Here is a 24529-nt window from a genome sequence, read left to right as displayed (position 1 = left end):
GTTGTAATAGAGAACAATAAAAACTTTAAACACAAATATTTCAGAAAGACTATGTATATGTGGTGATCAGCAATAATAATAATGTTTCATATATTTCCATTTTACCTGTTCTCCAGTGAAATTTTTTCACATTGAACAGCTTCAGTTTCTGCATGTATATTATAAACACACATGTTGAATGCAATATTTGTATCAATAACCGCTGATGACGCAGAAGTAGAAATCAAATGAACCCATTTCAAAGGGCAGATACATTGAACCGCTGTTGCGGATATTGTGTCTTAGTATTCTCTGAAAGCTTTCCATTCTGGTCATCCAGTCTGGAGCTGTGGTTCCTGGTATCCTACTTCTTAAAGAGAGAAGGGAAGCAGTCTATAGGAGTCAGTGAGTGAAGTAAAAGTGCCTATACTGTACTTCCTCTAGCCTCTGCCCTGGTCAGTGTGCAGCAGCTCCATGCTGTATTTTCCATACCGTCACCTTTTACCCGCCCTCTCTCCTGGCTTTCCAACCAAACCTTTTCTTGTTCTCCACTCTGGGATTTCACCTTCCTGCACGTGGCTGACAGTTTAGGGCGTGTGTGTGTGTGTGTGTGTGTATGTGTGTCTGTGTGGCACTCAAGACCTAGGGAATGCATAATGTAAGTGAATGTCCAAGTCAGCTGTACAAAAAAAACACCCTTCGTGTGTGTGTGCGTGTGTGTGCGCGCACCAACAAGTGGGCACTGTCCCAGCCCAAATATTCTGTGTGGCCACAATACATGCAGTTTGTCAATTTTAGTAAAGGGCACAGAACTGAAATGTCTGAACAAATAATTATATTCAAAAGGTCATTTTGAATAGATTTACGTGATTGTCAGACTTGTTTTAATACAAAGTAATGTACAGTGAAATAAGGACAAAAATGACCGTAATGCAATGCAAAAAGAGAACAAATAATTTATGAGGGGCAACACTTTCTACAGTTCTAGTTCAATGATACTTTAAGGTTCAAATTCTCACAGCACAAAGAAGCAAGGTTCCAAGATAAAACAGAATTAAATCAATCATGAAATCTACTTGATTTAATAAAAAACAGAAATTGAAAATGCTGAGAGGACTCAGTAAATCCAGGAGCCCTTTCAGTGGTCATGTTGAACCAGATTTGGACCTTGACTCAGGCAGGAGACCATTGTTCTCACACTGCTTTATGCTAAAGCCTCATCATCAGCTTCACATATCTGCTGGTGCAAAGATCTTGTAATACATTCACATCTGCACCACAACACTCCCTGCAGAGGTTTCTAACCCCAATCAAAGGTTATCTGTATCAAGTAGTTTTTTTTTAAATCATCAGCGTGTGCCCTGTGGGTCAAGGCATGTCTCCATCAGCCTTACGTCACACTAATGAAGAAGAGAAATCGAGGCAGAGAGTGAACACAGAGGCTCCTTCTGCTCTCCAGTCCCATCTGTTTGACACACAGAGATAGGGAGGGGAAGGATGGAGAGAGAGAGAGAGAGAGAGAGAGAGAGTGTGCTGGTAGACGAATGAGAACGAGGCCAGATCAGGCTGAGGGGAGGGATGGAGGGGTGGGGGGTGGAAAGGGGGGGGAGGTGCTGTTTAGAGAAAGGCAGGGAGTGAAAAAAAAATCAGAGGGAGGCAGGCTGGGGGGTTGGGCTCTGAGCCTGTGCATGTGTATGTGAAAGCAGCAAGTGAGTGTGTGTTGTGTATGTCTGTGTGTTTGTGTGTGCGCTTGCTCTGTTCCTTTCCTTTCTTTGTTTGACTACTGAGTGGAGAAAAAAGCGAGACAGAATATAGAGAGATAGAGAGAAGGGTGAGGAAGAGAAACAGGAGAAGAAGAAAAGGATTTATAACAAGGGTCACTTATTTTTTTAGAGAGGGAGAGGAGAAGAAAGACAAAGAGGATTTCTATTTTGGTGTGTGTTTTTTCTCCTTGCAGGCTGTAAAGAAAGAAAATATATATAAACAGAAATAACAGCACTGCATGCATTTGACAACTGTCATATTCAGGAGCAGTGTATGTTTTGTGTGCTGGCTCAGTGCGTGTGTGTACTGTGGAGGTGGGGGGAGGCAGCCTGTTCAATTTAAAGGGAAAATACAAGGCACATACAAAGCTGAGCACAGGCAGGAAGGCAAGGCGGCAGGAAAAGCAAGGAAAGGAAAGGTAGTGGGAATCTGCTGAGCTGGCTGACGCTTAAACCAGCAGGCTTTTTTTTTTTTCTTTTTGGATTTTACTCCACCGAGCCGACCCTGCGTCTCTCTCTGTGCTCAACCTGAGCCCGGCCACGGTAAGACAAGCTTCCTATCCACAACCTCTCAGCTGTTTCACTGCTACTGCTCTGCAGACAAAAGCAAGAGAAAGTTGCTGTGTGTGTGTGTGTGTATGTGTATGTGTGTGCAGATGGAGAGGAGCTAAGCTAAAAGCTGGAGCTAAGGCTAAAAGGCGTGAGGAATGCAGCACAAAGGGAGCTTGTGTGCTCCAGCTGAGGCTGTATGTGCATACGTGTGTGTCTTTGTAGATGGGCTTTACTGTTTATGTCATGGGGCTTCTCAAAGTTTTGCATGTGAAGGATGCCCCAAAATAAGCAGCATGGGGTACAGATCCCCTTTTCGGAAAAAAAAAACATCGCTCTTTTTCTAGCTGTGCACATAAAGGTGGAGAAAGTAAGAGCTTTTATTAAAATAGTCATTATGTAGTGACCATCACTGTTTTCAGTGAGCTCTAATATTCTAAAATTAAACTAACTGGAACTGGGAAAACAAAAGAAAACCAGTGAGGAAGAGTCTTGATGGTCCCAACACATTAGTTTAAAAACCAGTGGTTCATGTCAGCTGGATGATTTAAATGCCCCTGATGGCTCCATAGCCAGCTGGCTCACCGATGTAGAAACAAAGCACAAAGTAGTTCATTTTTTACTTCTCCATCTCTTTGTCTGCTCTTTCTTAAGCATTTCACTTCATCATCCCCCTCGTGTCTTATTTCCTTCATTCTGCTTGTGTCCCTCCTGTGTCTGATATCTCCATCATGAAATAAGCAGGTGACAGTATTGACTATGGCTCTTGTGACTTTGCTGCTGAAGCATTAATCGGTGAATGCCTATCTCTTCTACACACACACACACACACAAACGTACACACGTGCCAGCTCACACTGGCTTCTTACACGCTGTATCAGTTAAATACAGGCACAAACACAGTGCTCAGCAGTGCAAACTATGTGTGTCCCATTTAGCCAGACAGTATTTGTAAGAAGGTGTGTGTGTGTGTTTCTGACATATAGAAACCAGCATTCTCTACATTTGTGTGTACACATGCTCCTCCCTGTTTGAGTGTGTGAGAAACTGAACACTTGTGCCGGTTTCTCCCTGGAGCTAATATTGGTGTCAGTATGTGACTGCGCATCCATGTGCGTGTGTCTGTGTGTGTCGGTCCTGCCCTAATTAAATTTGTGCCCCCTGCGCTCAGCCCAATACAGAAATTCCTAGAATAAAAACCTCCCTAGAAAGCTACTACTGTAAACCGATCCCTACAGTACTCACCCCCCCCCCCCCCAAATCTTCTTGCAAATGCGCACACACAAGGCAAAATCAGTGTTACTATTCCATTTGCCACCCCCAACCTTCCTGTTCCCCTTGGGGAATTTCCTCCTTCTCTTTTCATTAGTTCATTACCAGCGGAAATACTTATTCTACACTGACATTTCTCTTTCCTTTCTTATTTTTTTATTCCCTCACCACTTCCTGTCCAGCTGTGTAGCTTCTTATCCAATAGTGGAGTGCCAGGCGCGGTTCAGTTGGGGTCGCCTGCTTTGGACTAGAATACATCATATCTGCATGCTCACTATCTGACATACTCTTGCCTGATTAGGAAATACTGTATACAGGACACAGCCTGTGCTAATGCTGTGCTAATCTGTTTATATACTGTGCTGCTGGTTCCCATACTGAATACAGAGCTTACTGTATTACAGAAGAACAAGATATGGCATTATATATTACATTATTCTACACTATGGCAGAAGTAATTATTCAAGCATAGTTTTATTTTTGAGTACTGAATGTTTAACCAAATCTTATAAGTTGTATAAAACATGCTGTACAGTTCAAAAGGTAGAATTCAAGGTGGAATATAACTTTTTATAAGACAAGGGAAGATAATATAAATAATGAGCAGAGGCATGTGGAATTGAATTAATGGGAGAAAGTTCAACAAACAGGGAAAATACATTTTTACAATAGAATTTTTTTTTCTTGTAAAGTTTAGCTTATATTTCCGTGTCACTCTCTGTCTGGCCAAGCTGAAACTTGGACAAGGTTTAAGTGTATATCCACTGAGGGTCACAAGATGTTGGCTTCAAACTATACTATACAAACTATATCAGTGTCTTTCTAGAAATATGAAATAATTCCTTTTGTCTGGGAGACACTATGGTTTGTTTAATTCAAACTTTCATTCAAACATGGTTTAATTCAAAATTTTAAAGTGTGCTGATGGATGTTCTAGCTTTATTAAAGCCCTTTGAAGGGAGGGCTAAAATGTCTCATTATTACCCAACAGGTGTAATTGACATTTGGAGTCAGTTGAACTAGACAGTTTTGTATGTTGCTGGGGTTGAGGAGTTGCACTAAAAAGACTTTCAAAACTACTGTCTCACAATGTTAATGTTGAGTCTAATACACAATATTTTCACATTACACAATATCCACCACCTAGATGGCCAAGTTAGGGTGAATTCTGTATGTGGGGCAATTGGGCATTTTTATTGTTTTGCACATAAAGTGTGTGTGTGTGTGTGTGTGTGTGTGTGTAGATCTTAAAAATAAATTGTGCACCAACTGGTTAGGTAAAAGTGTCTCTTTTCATCATTTCCCAGACTTTCCTTTGAATGCAAATAGCCGAGTCAGCTTTTGTGCCACATCCTATTCTAGAGAACAAAATGGGGTCTAGTTACCAACAAACAGATAATAAAAAACAAAATCTTTCACAGAAACATAAAAGAAGAGAAATTTATTTTTAGACGCAAATTAACAGTATAATAGCATCTGTATTGTGGTGAGACAGATTCCACTACTCTTCATTATAGCTGTTGTTTTTCTGTAGGCTTCAGTTTTGCATAGTCATTTCTTGGAGGAGGTGACCCCCACCCAGCTGTAAACAAATGTGTGTGTTTTGCAGATGCAGTTAAAATATGGAGATGTGGTCTGTGGTGACAGTTGATTCTGGAGCTGACTGTGTAGCAACAAGACATTTGCTGCACTGAGAGCCATTAGGACGCCACCCAAACCTCCCACCCCCATCTTTCACCCACCATGCCCCTGTGTGTGTTCCTCTGCAGATGTGCATATACACACAAACACACACACATAGCAGAGCTGGGGGAGAGAGGGGAGTGCTTTTGTGATTGAATTTGTGTGTGCTGCTCTCCTCTTTACCCCTCCTGAGCCTGGGGGCAGTCCCCCACAGCTGAAGGGGGAGATTGTGCATTCATTGGAATGGAGGCTGAGATGGCAGCAGGAAGGAGGGAGGGGGAGCATGATTGAGTGTGCTGCCTGGAGAAGAAAAAGGGAGACAGAATGAAGGGGGGTTGTCTTGTGTTTAAAAAGGGGGAGGAGAAGGAGAGGAGCAGACAGGCAGGAGAGGAGGTTCAGGGGTGGAGGTGAGGGGAGCCTGGCTGGCTGGCTGGCGCCATGGCTGGGTTGTGTCTGTGGAGAGGGGGGCTGCAGCTAGGCTAATAACAGCTCAAGTAATTATTTGAGATTCTTACATGTAAATAAATGTCTGTTACTTGGATTGGATGTTATGTGAATTCCACCAAAGCTTGTTAATGAAAGTTTTAACATCTATAGTTCCCAACTTTCTGGTGTGAGATTATCTGGTCCGCAGGATTGGATGTGCTACATTTAGTTAGCATTAGTGTTAAAAGATAGTTAAGGTTTGGTCTCAGAATAGCTCCTAATTTTGGTGTCAGCTTTTGCTAAGAAGTGGTCAATGTACTTACTTTACATATGTTTTATGTGTTTTACCTTTGGAAGATAATAATGACGTGCACTGTAATTTTCATCAGTCAGCGGAGACTGCATTCCCCCACATTGTGCAGCATTGCATCAGATTAAACACCATCCATGTATTTATGCACATATTTGGAAAGTAAAGCATTAAACAGTCTGCGTATATAAAATATCAGGTATTATTTGCAGCTGAGTATATAGTGATGCAATGCAAATATTTGTTGGAGAGTGATGTTTTTTGTTAAAGGGCTATTACACAACAACCAGTATGTTATTTATAAGCCTTATTTCACTGTGTGTAACTAGTGGGTGGCACCAGCTGGCTTTATACAATCTCCAAAGCAATTCTCAGGTGCAGTGTGGTCTATTTATTACTGGATGTACTCTCCTTGCACAATCAGTTGTTCAGTGAGCATAACTGTGAGATATTGTGCTAATTCCTTTAGGCTCTGGGCTCTGTTGCTAATGTTAGTACATCCACACACTCTCTGGTCTGATGTTCATCTATAAACACAAACACAGTTCATTAAGCCACAGATACATAATATTTTGGTGTTTAATTGTTTATGCAGGGTCAAAGGGTTCATACTTATTAGTGTTGGCTTTGGAAGAAATATCAGTGAACTCCACCAAAATAGCTGAGAGTTAGGCAAGGGACACCAGAATCAAAATAGACAGAAAGCCTAGACAATCTGGAAGGTCAGAGGCATGTTCTGCGGCCTAACTAACTCATTTCCAGTGTGTCTGGATCTAAGCTACATTCAGTTAAACTAGAAAGAGAATAGAGAATGAAAAGACATTTTGAACACACACACACACACACACACACACACACACACTGACAGACCCACGGGGCCCCAGTCCCTGGCAGAGGTTGTATTCTGAGTGTGCATATGGATTCTTTGTGTGATGGAGATGGACTGGGGTTTGTTGATTTAAGGTAATGGCTTCCAGTTGTCTCAGGCAGGAGAGTGCCATTGCACTACTAGTAGGGAAAGATGGGGGATTGACAAGCTGAGTGAATATGAAATTCATAACACACACACACACACCTAAATATACAGGGGTTATGTGACTGACCTCTACACAATAAAGCTTGTGGGTGAGTAACACAGGTGTTCTTAGTGCATGGCTGAAGTTATCAGTGTTTTGTGAGGGTCAAGTGTATGTTTATGGCATCTCTTGCATAATGTGTGTAAAAGTTTGATGCTGCTTAGCAAGAAAGGCCATTGAGGTCTTTATAGCTCCTGATGAGAGGACAAAATAGAAATGTTAGGGGGTGTCATATATTTAATTGTGTTTGGCTGTTGGACCCATAAATATACCCAAGATAGAGGAATGTATGTTTTGTCCCTCTGTTGCATTGCTTGTTTTCATTATTACTGCGTGTAATGTTAGTGCTGTCTGCATGGAGGCTTATCCTTCTGGCAGGAGCAGCTGCTATAAATGGCAACAATGTAAACCACAAAAAAGGAGTGTATAAGATGTGTGCACAAACATATTCACAAACACATGACAGTTGTCCCATGCCCTGCGTCTTAAGGGCACCCTTTAATTGCATGCAATAAATGTGCAGTCTCTTTGTAGGTTTCTGCTGCCATGCTGTTCTGCATTTTGTTTTTCTGTTTCTGTTTATTTGTGGTGTTCTTCAAGTTATGTGGCCCTTTTCATTTTGTGTGTGCGTGTGTGTGTATGCAAAGCTGAATGCATGTGTTTGGGACCACTGTCAAAAGTAGGTAAGTTAGGTGTTGCACTTGTGTGTGTGCCTGGGATTCTTTGTGAATGAAAAGGTGTAACTCTTTCATTTGCTGTCTGGGAGCTGGGTTTGCTTGCAGGTACATTTCAAATATGTGTTTGGTTTCACTGCTAATGATGCTTGACGGAAACCCAGTGTTCCATTCTGACTCGTCTCACTGGTTTTACTGGGTTAAAGGAGCAAATTGTTGTATTGAATATTATGTTAATCGGATGCATTCCTAACAATAGGCTACACATGCAGCAGAAAACTAGCAACATGAGCACTGGATTGGACGTGCAAGAATTTGGCTCACATTTGTGTCATCTATTATTAGACGAGGTATTTCTTTGGGTTGCTAGATGTTTAGTCAGCTTTCTTCACAAACCAATAATAGGTTGTTTTCTGCTGCACCTCACCACTCATTTTGTGAGAGCTTAGTACTGCTTAGTGGTGCGGATTATCACTGAGATCAATGGTGTAAGTGCCCCATTCATATTACAGAGACTTTGTTTTAATAAGGTATCCATTATTCCAAATTGTATCAGATTGCTGAGGCTAAATAGCATTGCAATATTTCATTGATTATCTTGATATAAAGCAAACCTAAACTTTTGGTCGTACGAGTCACGAGTTAAACTCAAGATCTGACTCCGGTTATTGAGTTGGTGTATAGTCCTTTGAATGTTTTTTCTGACACACATGCACACGCATGAACACACACAGATTATGACATGCGAGTGAGCCCAGAGTTATCGATCTAGGCAGTTAACTTACATTAATGCATGAACTCAATAATAATTCTAAAGAGATGGTTAATAAAAGAAGGAAAAGAGCAAGATTTTTGTATTTGGAGGATCTAGCAGTTGTAATTAACTGATCAGAGGACAGCAAAGTTTTGCTTAGTAAATTATTGTATTTGAGGTCTGTTCCGGTCTTCTCCTCTCTGGCTTTTCTGCTATACCCCACTCTTTCCCATCTTATTCTGTTCACTTTTCATTCTTATTTATAACACATCTAACTTTTTTTTGTTTCTTTAAATCTGTGTGTTACATCACCTGCCTTTTTAACCCAGTTCCTCACTGAACCCTGACCCCTATCTCTTGTATAACTTCCATGATAACTGCTTTTGTGTGTGCACATGTTTGTCCTACGATGTCTCTCGCTCCACTTCTTCTGAATATGTGAGTCACAAATCATAGCTGGGCCACAAGGGAGTCATTTCTTTCGGTAAGGTCCTTTTGAAGCTTTTAAATTTACATCTTTATTACTGTGCTCAGCTCACTTCTTATCTATTGTAATTTCCTTTTCCTATTGCACTCCAGAACATTTATGCAGACTTCTGTAATTGTGTTTATGGCACATTTTCCAGGTGTGTGTTGTGTATAGAAGAAAGAGTTGGAGAAATCAAAGTGGTGTCTGTCTTGAAGTGTTTACGAGAATATCTGTGTCTCGGCATGAGTGAGTCTGGAGGGCAGTGGGTGCACTGTGACCTTTATGGGTCTGAATGTGTAAGTGTTTGTTTGCCTCCAGACTGGTAACATGATCTGTCTTGAGGAGCTGAGCCCTGCATCCCTCCTTGGTCTGTCTGCACTCTCCCTATACTCCCATCTCCCCTTTTCCTGTCTTTCATCCCATTTTGCTCATTCTTCCCTTTCCTCGTCTTTGACATTTTGGCATCCTTCGATCTCTCAGACACACACTGTGATCAGATGTCTTTGAATACTGAGATTCGAGGAGGGTAAAATAGGGGTGTGTGTGTCAGTGTTTGTGTCTGTTGGGTGGGGCATGGTGACCGAGGTCATGAGACATGCTGACTCTCTCCCACAGGATTTCTATCATCACCGTATAGAATTACAAGCTTTACAGTGTGTCTACTTGATCTCCTCTCTGTCAGTCACCACAGCATATTTCTTTATCTTCCTACTGTATTCATTCTGCAAAAACACAGATAATCTGCAAAAAGGAAAACTTATAAGTGTAAATAAATTCCTGGGGCATAAAAACCCCATGTCCATGCGTTCAAGTGGCTCTTGGAGTTCAGAAGCCTTTAATAAAGGATGGGCAAGACTTAAAAAACTCCTACTCTTATCAGCTGATGGCCAGAGGCCTACATGTGTAGGTGGTTTTAATATACTGGAGCGGTGTTGGGCTTCTAACCGGTATCACAGTGTAAACTGGAGTCCTACACCCTTCCACCACCCACTGCTTCAAACGATTCTCTCAGAATTCATACTTCACATTCCAGCTCAGACCAATTCCTCTGAGTCTTTTCTTCAAAGTTTTCTATCAAACGGACTGAGTGTGCACTATGTGGTGTTTGGGCAGTATGTTTGCATTTTTCAGGAGTGAGGTGTTTGTGTGTGTGTGTGTCCTGTAGTCTGTTGCCATATGGCAGCAGTATTAGCCCACAGTGTAAACACAGCTGGCTGCCTCCTGTGGCTTCATGGGTGAACAGCAGTCTGCCTGCAAATACACAAAACCCTAACAGGAGACTTACATTCACTGCTACAACATTAATATGGCTATTAGCCTCACTAGGATTATGGTGTGTAGTTTGTTAGGCACTTTACTGTTGAAATTGCAGCCTGATACCTGAGCATAACACTTAAAATTTATTTTCTGTAATTAAAACATTTGTACTTAAGTCACTAACTACTTAAAATGATGCTGTTCGGTAGGGTAACTGCTGCATTCTTGTATCTTTGGTTTTAATTCACAGAACATGTGTGTATATAGTTAGTTGCTATTTATAGGATTGGTTTTCATCAAAGTGTAATACTTATGTCGTCATCTGAACCAGACATGCATAGAAGAGAAGATAGAAAAGGGCAGGGACTAAACACTGCACATCATAAATAAAATGTCAGAAACAGTGGTGCATGCTAGCCAGTGCTCAGGGTAGCGTGAAATCTGCTCTCGCCCCCTCCTTTTTTATCTTCCTATCACACTCCCTCTCTTGCTCTTTGTGCGTGTGTGTGTGTGTGTGTGTGCAGGGTAATTGAGGTGTATGACCTTGCTGTAGGCCTTGCAGGTGTGAAAGGAGGGTTGGAGGGAGACAGAGCATGAGATGAATTGGTGGATAGGGTAAAGAGATAGGTAGGTAGATGGATGGATGAAGGGCTCTGCTGTTGCAGTAAATGTTAGCAGACTGTTTGCCTGCCTCCATATATGTATGGTAATGTTTGCCATGTGTATTAAAAAGAAATACAAGTGATTGTGTGTGGGTGGTAGCACATTCTTCTGTTGTATGGTCCTCTGCATGCAACTTGACAATAAGCTCGTGCGTAGGTGTTTGTTATTGAGCAGACGAGACAGCATATATACATCTCAATATATGCCACAAAGTGTGCATCTTAATCTGTTTTGCATTCAAATGGTTGCTTGTTACATTTTTTAACATAGTGACATTGTAATGTCAGTATACTAGAGAAAAAGCAGATAAATGTACATAAATGTACATTATCATAGTAGATTATGTCTGTACATCACATAGACACCAGCACAACCATCCAGATGTTTGCAGCTGTGCAAATGCTGAAATAATCAGTGTTGCTTCTGTTTTAATTGGATTTTAAAGCCGCTAGAAAAACCCTCTCCCGGGGGATCTGGCTTTTGAGAGACCAACATTTCAGCCATTAGCGAGAAGCGAAGCCAAGATGTCCTTTAAACATAGTGTAGAACCTAAAAAAAAAAAAGCCTTGTGTGTCAGCTGTACAGTAATTTTGTCTGTGATGAGGAATTGATGTTATGTAGCTTCCTTGCTGTACAGAGTAGTGTGGAAACAGAACAGTGAGGCAATGAACTCTAACACACCCATCCCCTCATCTTCTCCTCTGTCACTCCATACCCTCCACCACTATCCCTCTGCTCTGCACAGTAGCACAGTGCATCTGTGTCATGTCACTGGGTTCTGGTGCCCCGAAGTAACCCCCACCCCCCTTCCTCCTCTACCAATGCCATCTTTCTTGCTCTCTCTGTCCTTGTGTGGCTCAGACTGTCATCTCAGATCACTTCATCTTCTCTTCCTTTATTTCATCCCTGACTCTTGTCTGCTTCTTCACAAATTCTTCTTTCTCCTCCATCTGTTAACCTCTCATTCTCCATACCTAATGTCACTTCTTATATCTGTCTTTCTCACCCCATCACAGAGAACAAATACACATGATTGCTTTCCCTCTCTCCTGCTCCCCTTTCTCCCATGAAGCATACGCAAACATAAAACATGTCTCGGAGCATACATTAATAAATTCAAGCTCCTTAGCTGGCTACTGCATGCATAATCTGCCTAACAGTGCACTTATGAAACACTGTGTGTGTGTGTGTGTGTGTGTGTGTGTGTGTGTGTGTGTGTGTGTGTGTGTGTGTGTGTGTGTGTGTGTGTGTGTGTGTGTGTGTGAAGTCTCCTCCCTCCAGAGAGGCAGACAGGTGTAGACCAGATTGAGTTCCGCCTCATTTCCTCTGCCCTGTGCAGCTGGTCAAGGACACACACATCGACACATTGTTGCGCATACATGCACACATACACTTCTAATACAAGGACAGAGACAAGCATACTGCACACACCTGACATAAAGACACAACACCAGATGTGGAATGATCAAAGGAAACATTATTGTATTTGTAAAACTGCCTGCACTTGAATTCCTATGGAAGAGGATTACAGCAAAGATTACAGAACCATTGGTAGAGTATTTCCATGGCGACGCTGACAGATTTGCGAATAGTGGCATCAGTATAAAGTCGTTCATGTCCATTCCACAACATGTTTTATTCACACTATATCTTACACGCGCACACACACGCAACACCAAACTTAGCATTACAATATTTATGGCTTCCTTGACATGACAGTACTCACACTGGCTTTCCATTTTTCATGCGGGTCTCAAATGCATTAACAGTAGAAGAACATTATGATCATGGTACACAATCATGAACACGCACATAACAACACTTACTGCTGACATCAGCGGCTCTTGTGTTAGTGTCAGGGTGCAATTTTATAAGACTCAAGAGAGTTGGTCATTTGCCATTAAAAAATTCTTCCACTCTAAGCATTTTTTGCACTTTAATTTTTCATTTTTATTTCAGGCATTTAGCTGATTTATGTAAAGTGCTGCATTCAAGTAAGATTTAGATCGTACATTAGCAATATTAGTTACAATCAGCTAACAGTAAAGAGTATAAAGTGTTATATACTAACCTCCATTACCTTAGTTTCTTTATTGTGGCATTTCCATCTAAATATTACATGGTGAACTGTGACAACTGAGGCTGGGAGGTACTGCACATATACGTAGTATTTGGAGTATCACGGTTTTCTATACTTCCATTGTGTGATTATAGATGGATCTTTGAGTGTGTGTTTCTGTATGTGTCCATCAGCTGTGGCACTACCACAATTCAGGAATTGTGGGGTCACAGTGTCTGGATGGAAGCCAGGCAGCCCCCACCCCCACCCAACTGATCCTATAAAAAGACAGCAGAAGACACTTACCATACAGATACTGAGGGGGAGGGGGTGGAATGTATACATTATGCCAGTACTTGCCAGTAAAAGTTATTGATTGCTTGTTGTATTGATCAAGTACATATGCGTGTGGTCCTTTGAAGATGATATGAGCCACCGTGAGGGGATCATGTGCACACGCGTTAAAGTAGTCTGTAAATCTAGAGAATCTCAGTAGGATCAGGTCCTGACATTGCCTGGAGTTTCTCTTTCAGACATGTAGCCAACATCGGGGAGGTAGTCCGTGAGAGATGTGTTCTCACTTGTGAAGAAATTGGGCAAGGGGGGCTGCTTGGGCACTTCGAGCAGGGGGCAGGACATGAGGAAAAAACAAAGTGCGGAAGTGACAGTGCTTTGCTTTGTAATCTGGTTTTATACCACAGATTCGTGTGCTGTTGCTTGTATTTGTATAATGATTTCCAGGTCTGCCTTTGCCGAAAAAAGGTAAAAAAATGTGTTGTCCTTGCGGTTCGATGTTGTTGTTGTGTTCGTATGAATGAATGAGGTCTTCACCTTCGGTTGTTTGTATTTGCCCGGTTTTGCGGCTGTTGCAGGAAATGGACATCATCAACAAGCCCAGTCACTCATGGTGAACCCTCCGGAGTATTACCTCCTCTATTCACAAATGAGCTCAGATGGAGATAATCCAGACTTTGGTATACGGAGCTGGCTGGGTAAAGTCCGGGTAAGGTCAGAAAGGGGCTTGAAAGGGACTTTTGTGAGCTAAAGTGCAGCTAAAGTCAAACACATCCACGTTTATCTGCAAACACACACTAAATATATATTTACATACACTGTGACCTATATACAGACACTTTATATGTCCTTCACATTTTGTACATATGTACACTGTCACTATTGGATATAACCTTCATTGTTAAACCCAACTGGGTTTGGCTGGTTGCAAATTAGAAATATGCATTTTCAGCCTTTGAAAATTAATGAGTATGAAATCATTGTGGTTTGCAGCAAGACACACTAGTGTGACTATAAAGAACTGAGTCAGCCTTTTCAGTATGTGACGGTTAAGTTAAATGGCATTGTGCAACTGGATAGCACAGTTTATCACCTCTGGACAGGTATGTGGGCTTGGCAGGGCTTGTCTGACCAATCTCCAAGCACACAATCACACACACACTCCCAATCCCAGAAACAATACATGTGGGGTAATGCCTGTAGCCTTAAACACAGCTTCCTCATGAAGACCTCTTGTTCCTCTTCATTTTGCACACTCACACACTTTTAGAGGTGAGGAAAGTTCTGTTGTTATGACACATCAGAGTCAGCATTTATAACCTTCAACTCAAATTGCATTTTCTTTTCTTCTTTTTCCAGTGTTTATTTTGCTGGGATGCCTTGGGCCACATTTCTCAGACTGTGTGTGTGTGTGAAGCGAGTTTAGGCATGCCTGCTGCCTGCTCCTCCGATTCTAATGTTGTTTTTGTTTTGGAGTTAACAGGCGTGTGCCAGCATACACAGTTGTTAGTGCTCGGAGATTTGAGCTGTTTTGCTGTCAGTTGTGTAACTCGCTTCTTGTAAGCTTGAGGGATCAGCACAACCCGTGTTTCTTCAGGTGTGTTTGTCCTAACGGTGGCACTAGAGAGCGGAACGTTCAAGTGGTGTGCTATTCTTCGTCTCAAGGTGTTTGGGTTCTGCTCAGTTATTCTACATAAGATGCTGTTTTTAGGAACAGAGGGGAGTAGTCACAGTTTCAGACTTTGACGAAAAAGCCATGTTTTATTTTGGAGGCCTGACGTCACAAGATTGCTGGCGTTGACTGCTGTGGCTCTGAATGCCTTCTACAGCTGTGAGGGATGCACTCTCCTCGCTGTTGTGCTGTAATTTGTGTGTGTGTGTGAAAAAACAGCACATGACAAGTGTTAGAAAGATTATTTTCGTTGAACACTCATTTACATGTGCTTGCTCAGACATCACACACACATACATAATAATTCTGTTCACAGGTCTTGATTTTGGCAGCGGACACAGCCAGGCTGCTTTCATTAGCGTCTGTCTAGACACGATTTATTACCAACTGTTCATTCTTGTCTTCACTGTGTCTCTCGGTCTGTCTCTCTGTCTTCCTATTTGTGTGGTTGTGGGCTCAATGCGTCTGGATTTTGAGACAGTCCTGGGGTGTATGTGGTGAGGTTCTTGTCTGTTAGTCTGTCACCTTTCTCCTCCTGTCTGTGGGTGTCGTTTTCCTGCTTGTCCCCAAAGAGGAAGTATGTCTCTCTTGTCTGCCACTTCATCTATCCATCCGATTCTCGCATGTGTGTGTAACCATGTGTGGGAGTTGTAGTGGGCGTGAGGGTTTGTGAGCCAGGCTTGGTTTTGACCATGACCTTTTACTGAAGCCATGCGGCAGAAGTTCACTGAGCCAAACAGGCTCGACCACAGTCAACCTGACACTCCTCCTCTCTGTGTGCAGCTCTGCCAGCTATGGCTTCACAAACACATGCATGTTTACAGACAAATGAGACACAAAACAGAGTTGCTGCCACGCTCAACCGTGTACACAAAAATAATTTGTTCTCCACCCATGTTAAAACCCAGTTTATTGGAGTTTTATATACTAAATGTGTAGCTTTTCAAATAGCAACATATCAAACAGATGAGTCTTAATAGCACTGTTGCACTTTGACGGGTTGAATGAGATATAAAGTGTGATTTAAAAACAATAGTCTAAAGGTTTACACCAGCCACTCCCATCTCCCTTTCAAATCACTAGAACAGTACCTCCTTCCAAATTTCCTTATCTACCACATCCTGATCTCTCACACAAGTTCTGGATTTGGCGACAGCATTCCAAAGAGATCTGAACTTGTCCCTGCTCCTGGTTGTGTGCTCGCTGATAAGCAGTCAAGTTGTAGTATTTGCTCCCATGCTGATGACATGCTAAAGGTTCATTTAAGGATTTGACCTGTCTTGAGCGACTGCCTTTAAATAAACAGCAGCAAGCACATTAGACTAACTCCCATGGCACAGACCGTGAATCTAGACTGAAAGACACTGAAGAAGAAAACACTCATTTACTACCACTCCTGCAGCAGCCTACTATTTTATGTGTGTGTATGTGAGTGTGTGCAGGTATGATGCCTGTTGCCCTAACATGAAGAGACCCGCTGAATCACCAGTGACTAAGGACCAGAGCAGCTGAAGCATGGCTATTCTGCTCATGCCATGCAGGCTCACACATGCTGGTGGGATGTCAGTGTGTTTCACTGTGGACAAGGTCAATGCAGCAAAATGGCAAGACAGTAAAAACATACACAGATGTGGGATTGTGCACTTAAAACAGAAGTGTATGTACTTAATTGCAGATGTAGTGCATGTGAATATCTCACTGCTTTGGGTGTGTTTGTGTACACCATAGAGTATTTGCCAGTTTTTTTGTAATTGGTTACCATGATGCAAAGCCTTTCAGTACTTTGTTTCTTACACAACAGCGTCATTTTCATTTCTAGGAAAAATTATTTACCCAGATGACTTTGATGACTTTTTTTATTTTGCAGTTTACCTTATTTCTGGGTTGCTGGATTCTTACAGATTCATGACAAAATTTGCCAGGATACTCAGGAAAAAAAAAAGAGTGCATGCGATGAGGCATCATGCAGCAACTCACTGCACTGCTCAAACACATGCAAGTGCCCATTACTTTGTGGCATAAACTAAATGTCTCTGCTCTTTAATTGTTACAGTAGTTGTTATTATGACAAGTTTCTGCCTTTCTATTAAGTATGCAAAGCTTTATTTACAGTATATAGGACTTTCCAAAGTAAAAGTTCCTCAACAAAATTATAATGTAGTATTTTTAACAAGTGCTGTGTCATTATGTTTATCTACTACTCAAACCGCACTTCTGTGGTCATGTTTCAACTTCTGTTGATTCTGCTGTTTAGTCTCTTTTGCTCCATCTTTCTGCCTCTATCTCTGTGCTGGTTAATGTCAAAGAGTGATGCTCCTACTGGTTAACCTTTACAGAACAGAGATAAACACACTTTCTCTATCTTTCACTTTGCATTTTTTCTCCCATCATCTCTGTCTTTATTTATCACTGTGTTTTAATAGAAATGTACAAAGTAATATAAAAGTATATTTAATTCTTCTTATCTGTAATTTTGACTTTGTTTTTTTCTTTTTTCGCTGTTTTGTCATGTCTTTCAACTCGTTTCCTCCCCCCTCGCCTTCTGTCATTCACCCTTATCTTGTTCACAACCCTCCTCCACTTTCTCTCCTCGTAGTTCTGATATTGATCAAGGTCAAATGATTATGTCAAATTTTGACATTTAATCGATGTGTCATGAGAGAATTTATGCTACCCTTGCAACAATGCAGGTCTCCAATGCACTTATAATACATTTGTTCAAAGATGACTCTAACCCTTTATGCACCCATATTCTGTCTCACTCATCTACATCTACACACCCACACACACATGCACAGCTCCATCTTTATAGTGTGGCCAATTGTGCCCCTTTAGGAAAACCCACCTTTGACCTTAAGTTCAAAGGTTGGGGGCCTTAACCGCTAGGCTGCAAGATCAGTGGAGGGTGAGCCAGTTATATTTGCCTTGTATTGACACAACTGTCTCCCACACACATTCATACTACTTGCCTTGAGCTATGTATTGCATTGGGTCTGTGTGTGCATGTTCAGCTGAGAGATGTATAGAAGCTGCATGTTTAGGTGTCTTATGTTGCAGCTTTGTAGGTAGAATATTAGCGTGGGACCAAGAAAAAAGAACAAGTAGAGAGAAGAATGAGAAATTGAAGATGTGGTGAATGAAAGAGCAAGAGGTTTGACTAGTGGGTTCACTGACATTGTTGTCTTGCTAACATTTTAGCACAGTCATTGACCAAAAGTACAGATAGTTTAGCCTTTACTAAAGCAAAATGAACAAAATATCTTTGTTTGTCTATAGGTCAAAGGTTACACAGACGTTGGAGGATGAAAGAGAAGGTAGGCAGTGGAGTTATATGTGAACTGTTAGGAGAGGTGGTGACATTTAGGTTGTGAATAGTGTCAACCACAATCATTTGTTGAAAGGTCTTTTATTTTGTGTGTGTTTGTGTAACCATGCTTGCTTCAGGGTTTGAGTACACAGTCACAGGTGCATTGTGTTCTCAGAGTATATGTGGAGGTGTGTGTGTGTGTGTGTGTGTGTGTTTTATATGTATACTAGGGGTGGAGGTACACCAGAGTGCCACCTGTTCTCAGTCACGTGACCCAGCGCTGACACAGTGAATCATCGAACAGGTGGCATTCGAGGAACACACACTAACACACGGAGCTGGTCCAGGCCCTGCAGAGCATGTTGCCTGACACATAGCCACTGCGGTTTCATACCCCACACCAGATGACATATCAACAGCATTATGATTACAGACCTTTGCATTATAAAAAAGGGAAAGATTGACAATCTTGCAACTTTTTAACCCTTTGTTGAACATGTTGAATTCCTGGTTGTTATGTCCACTCACACTGGAATGTCAGGTGTTTGACCTATATTTGGCAAAATCTGAAAAAAATAACTCGTCATCATCCCCAACACACATTTCTGCAGTTTTATGTTTCCCACTGACAAGAGATTTTGTTGTGTTAATAGCTATGTAACATCATTTTGTAGAGGTGTACTTCTCCACGCTGCTGCTTGTGTTGACACAGTTTGACCTCTAGACTGACCTTTGTTATTTTGTGGTTGTAGGAGTTGTCATGGTGGCTTGCTAGAAGAGAGACTCCATTACCAATCTTTACCAGGTAAGGCTCTCAATTACCTTACAGTTTCATTTCTACTGATACATTTCTACTCATTTAACACTGTTTTTACACATACATAGTATAGTGTATTTTAATCTTGTAAAATGATGATTGGTGTGTGTTTTCAGTTATTCTGTCTACTCATTTTACTTATTTGAATAGCACTATTTTATTACAGGTGAGCACATTAAGCAAGTTGAAGTTGTACAATTCATGCACATGCTGACACAGAGGCAGCATGACACAGTATGTAGGTTACAGAGATAAAAGAGCAAATGTGTCAAAAGAGAGAGTGAGTAAGGCAAGATGAGGAGTAAAATACAGGGTGCATCATGTATGGCTACACACACACCGATTGATTAGTTGAGAACATAGTGGGTTGTGAAATCAGGGGTGTGAATGGACTGCTGCTCCTTTTTAAAATCCCTCTCACACACAAAATCAGCTATCCTTTTTGAATAGTGTGTTCATACCTCGTCTTCTGCTTTTGTACTTTAAAGGCCTCTGAGTCATGTATCAAACTTTCAACTTGTTGCTCTGCAAAGCTATATAAGAGCATCAAAGGGTCAATGACTGCTTGCTCTTTCTGTTTAACAACCAGTGTTCAAGCAATGCATTAAGCGTGCAGCGTGTGTGGCCCATTCTCCTGTTAAGCCAAAAATTAGAGCTGAAATGATGAGTCTGTTATTACTCAATTGATAAGTTAATCAGCAACTATTTGATTATTAGGCAATTGCTTAAAATATTTTTTAAGCAAAAAGCCCCAAAAATTCAAATTCTGGTTCAGGATTTTAAATACTGTCCTTCCTTTGTTACTTACGATATTGTTTTCACCTCGGTAGTAGGGAAAAAAAAGCTGTTTAAATAAGTCTGCTTGTTTTATGGGAATAATTCACTATTCTGTAGCATTTTATCAGTCAAACACGATATACGCCAGGTTTAGTTATTTTCCTGCCACGGAAAGTTTTATAAAAAGTTTTAGTGCACCACAATCTATGCTAAATCGTTATATTGCAGCACGAAAGCAGATTTTATACCCACTAACTACACATGGATGGTTTTGGTGTCCATGCTTCCTTATTTTAGGGAAAAAAAAAAATGACCGGTTAGACAACCTCCTGATAATGTGATGCCATCTGAGCTTTTTAAGCTCCTATAAGTTGAGTTTTACTTGTCTGTATGTATAACTTCAGGCTTGTGAGAATGTTAACCAGGACTGGAGTGCTTATCTTATCATGGAGCTACAGTTAGCTTGTTGTTTGAGTAACTAGAAGGAAAGCCGGGCTCTGTATCGGCCCCTCTCTCCTTGAATGAGGGCAGTAATTATCCTGGCTGCAGAGCTCCATTCAGTTGGCTACATGGCTGCTATATGTGGGTGTGCTAAGCCATACTGTCTGCCTCACTACCCGTGTGACTCTCTGTCTCCTCGCAGTGTGACTGTGTGTGAGTATGTGAGTGGAGGTGATTATTATCATGTCTGTCGGTCTCTCAGTGTACCCAAAAGGCTTACTCATGGTGTGCCACATATACACACACACACACACACAGAGTCCCACACAAGATCCTACGTATCAGAAACTTAGAAGTACCATCTGTACTAGGAACGCAGTCTCCTATGATTGCAGAACAAACACACTGGCTCACAAGCTCACTTTCTTTTCTCCTCTGTTGCTCTGTCTGCAACTCTTGTCCTATACAGTAGAATACATCTATGGGAGAAACAGCTGGAGGAAGCTGTGTGTGTGGCGCAATAGAATCCCACCCGTGCCCACATCAATCGGCAGTGCTCTTCCTGTCCACATTGCCGGGCTAATGCTCTCCCACAGTACTCTTTACAGTACTTTACAATAGTTACACACACACACAAGGCCACACGTAACTCAGACAAAGTCACACATTTGAGACAAGATGTCTCTGAACACACTTAATGGAAGACCAGGTGTAACTTCAACCTGGGAGCAGTATGAGAAAACGATTTAATGATCTTGGTAAAATAGCAAACTGAAATGACTTTTTTCATGAGCAGTTTGCCTTAATGGTGCTTTATGCTAAAAAAAATTTAAGCAGGAAAGACTGCACAAATAGACTGGGCAACAAACATACACAAAATGAGAAGCAGATAGCCTACATAAAGTATGCACTAGTTTACAACTATGTTGGATAATTAAGGACTGTAGCAATTTTGGATGTAATAGATTCCAGATGTTATAAAAGCTGTTTCAACCAATGTTATGTGTTATATGCACCCAGATTATTATGACATTAAAGTGCAGGATTTCAGATAAGCCATTACATTATCTGACATTTAATTACATGACATTTACTGACTGCTTAAATTTATTTATAGAGACTGAAACATGCTGTGTCATTATCACCTGCTGTAAGCTTAAGTTACACTTGAGTTGCTCTGAAAGCAGCATCTTGAATTTTCTGACTTTTTTACTTTTGCAAACAGACAGACAGCTACAATGGCTTCCCTTTTGGATCCAATACAGTTTAGCTCACACTACAGTACTGTATGTGTTGTATCTGTTGTGGTATGCAGCTGGTTTCGCCACACAGCCTTTAATAAACCAATACAAAACATTCATATACAACCACACTGCCTCCCACTGTGAAAAAACCCCACTGTGCCCCATTGCTCCGTTTTTGCAACACAAAACACATAATTGAACATTCATTGTCACTTGACAATAGACTCTGGATCCACCCTGGTGGTACATACTGCACATACCATGCACTTACTTCATCGGGGAGTTGAGTCTTGCATGTACAAACCCTTCTTGTCATCCTTTACAGCATACTTAAGAAGAAATGCCTTCATTGGTTAATATACTTTGAGCTACCTGTTGTGGTATGAGACAACAGGATTGATAGAATTAATGACTTGTGAGGCAGAAAAAGGTTTCATAATGTTCCATTTTATTGTTTTTGCTGTTTGTGATTTTCTGTTGCTTTTCTATAATTGTTGTGACCATAAATAAACAGTTTGTGTGTGTCCTTGTGTCAAGCATGGTCTCAGCATCAGCCATGACACACTCACATCCTCGCTGTGGCAGCTAATTTTGCCGTCTGTTCTCCTGCTGAGGCTGTGCTTTCTAAATATAACCCCTCTCTGTGTGTCGCGGTGACACATATTGTTCATTTGTACCAACGTAGCGTTTTGGCATTGTTAAAAAGTACAGGCGAGGAATACTTTGGCGAGGAAAAGCTGGAACAAATGTTTTTGGCCTTAGAGACCAATTTGTGTTTTTCAAAGCCTTGGTTACCTCACACAAGATTAACTGGCCACCTCTAAGCTTGACATATAAAGTACCCGTCAAAAATTTACACACACATTCGTATTCAGTGGTTTTTCTTTGTGTCAGTTATTTTTTACACTGTAGATTAATACTGAAGAGATCAAAGCTATAAATTCACGCATTCACCTTTGGCATTCTCTCCACCAGCTTCATAAAGTAGTCACCTCAGATGTTTTTCCTATACTCTTGGAGGAGTTCCCACATATGCTGACCACTTGTTGGCTGCTTTCCGCTCTGTTGTCCAACTCATCTCGAAATGTCTCAGCTGGAGTTTAGATGGGGTGACGGATAGAGACATTGAATTTTGAATAAGGAGGCACTCAGCCAGCCTCACTGTGTGTGAAAAAACACAGCCCATCTCATTCATTTGAATGAGGAAGTGGGTTTATGCAGTGTATTTTCATAACTGCATATAGAATAAAGATAGGTACCTAATTTTAATAATGCACCTTTTTAGTAAATGCATTTTAAGTTTAAGTAGTATTGTGCCTCGTAAATCCTGTACTAATGCTTTGTAGGTCAGAGACTATTGAAACAAACTTTCAGGTAGCCAAGCAAGTTGTGGAGAATTCCTGTATGACCACTTTCAGTAAGAGGTGGAGCAAATCAGTTTATTAATGCATGTGTATTAATGATTGCAACAGTCATAGCTGTGTTATTACTAACAGTAAATAGCGAACACCAGGAGAACACATTGTTCCCAACTTGACAACCCTGGAGCTGTACCTGAAGCCATTAGTTTAATCTCATAACCGGTTTTTATAAAAGGTGTGTGTTCATAATGTGTTACTTATAATTATTAAGTATAGCAGGTAGAAAATTATGTCAGGGAAAATGCAAAACATATATCCAGTGTGTATACCGTTACCTTCACGCACCTAACTTGGTCAAGGATGTTATTAGATGCAAATTTTCACATTAATTAAAAGTTTTAAATTAGGGACATATTCTTGTTTAATGCGACTGTGGCGCAGGAGGAAGAGCGGTCGGCCACCAATTCCCCCCCCCCCCCCCCCCCCCCCCCCTTTCTGGTTCGATTCCCGGCTCCTTCAGTCACGTGTTGAAGCGTCCTTGAGCAAGTCACTGAACCCCAAGTTAGTTGCGCTCGGTTAGTGTTGGCCAGCTGCACAGCAGCTCCCCCATCGGTGTGTGTGTGTATGATTGTGTGTGCAAATGGGTGAAGGAGAAGCCGTGTAAAGTGCTGTGAGTAACAATAGGTAGAAAAGCGCTACATAAGTGCAGATCATTTATCATTTAATTTGAGTTTTAGCAGTGTATCTCTTCTATGCTTCATATGTACAGAGGCTATAAGACTTATAGCCTACATATCAGGTATGCTGTAGTAAAAAGTTTGTACATGCTTTAAAAACCCATAAAAAGGTACAGTGAATATTATAAGCCTACAGACATTGATTATATAATTTTTAGCCTGTACACCCTATATATGGGCCGTATTATCACCCACCATATCCATCATAAGGCCGATGTATCACTCTGCAACATGGCGTCAGGGGATAATACTCTTCCTCATCCAAAAATAGACGGTCACACGGAAATATGCTCCTGACTGTTCCCCGAGTCCAGCAGTCGGTCACGAGTCAGACTATAAAAAATGGAGTGAAATAAAATACAAAGACATGGTACGAAAGCACCACGGAGGAGCAGCTCCGGTACCGACACTCGGTGCCAGTCTGAGCTGTCAGGGAATTCCGGGGCCATGCTGTGACGTCACGTGTGTGTGTTTGTGTACGTGTGTGGCTCTGTCGCTTTAAAACAGAGCTCAGCGCAATCCGATCCCAGCCTGGTTGCTTCTGTGTGTGTGAAGGCTGAGGGGAAAAAAGGAGATCGACGCGGACAGAGACGCAGAGAGGCGAGCGAGCCATCAAACGGAATAAAAACAAGAACCCAGGGAAGGAGTCGGTCCCCGACATCTGAGAGAATCTCCGGCTCACGTTTCATGAGTCTTCGGAGAGGAAGCGACACAGACTAACAGGGATTACAAGTCTGTAACTGCCCTCCGCTCAGCCGGCTGGTCGGGAATTTCTCTGCAGACCGGGAGCTCGAAACTTGCGGATAAAAACCACCGCACCGTTTGTTGAGGAGCGCGTGCACACCCAACTTTTAAATTATTTATTTGAGTGGAGCGTCCAGTTGAAACTCCTGAATGAAGGTAAGTGCTGTGGGAACTGGGAGCATTTAAAACTCCACTGGACTT

The 24529-nt window shown here is 41.5% G+C and overlaps 1 protein-coding gene across 6 annotated transcripts in view; it reads left to right on the top strand.

Annotated features, from left to right (window-relative positions):
• Positions 1–24529, top strand: part of kdm6ba (lysine (K)-specific demethylase 6B, a) — an 89893-nt gene that overhangs the window by 42207 nt on the left and 23157 nt on the right. For 3 of the 6 annotated variants that reach the window (XM_067523066.1, XM_067523071.1, XM_067523072.1), the window contains exon 5: positions 18960–19012. The gene's annotated coding sequence lies outside the window, so the exon portion shown is untranslated. Of the gene's footprint in view, positions 1–1735; positions 2286–18959; positions 19013–24084; positions 24485–24529 lie in introns of those variants that run through there. The other 3 variants (XM_067523070.1, XM_067523067.1, XM_067523068.1) reach the window with 2 other exon arrangements.

Source organism: Channa argus, chromosome 12 (assembly GCF_033026475.1).
Source record: "Channa argus isolate prfri chromosome 12, Channa argus male v1.0, whole genome shotgun sequence".
Taxonomy (NCBI): Eukaryota; Metazoa; Chordata; class Actinopteri; order Anabantiformes; family Channidae; genus Channa; species Channa argus.
Note: the sequence above shows the minus strand (reverse complement) of the source record. Positions and strands in the feature narration are given on the sequence as shown.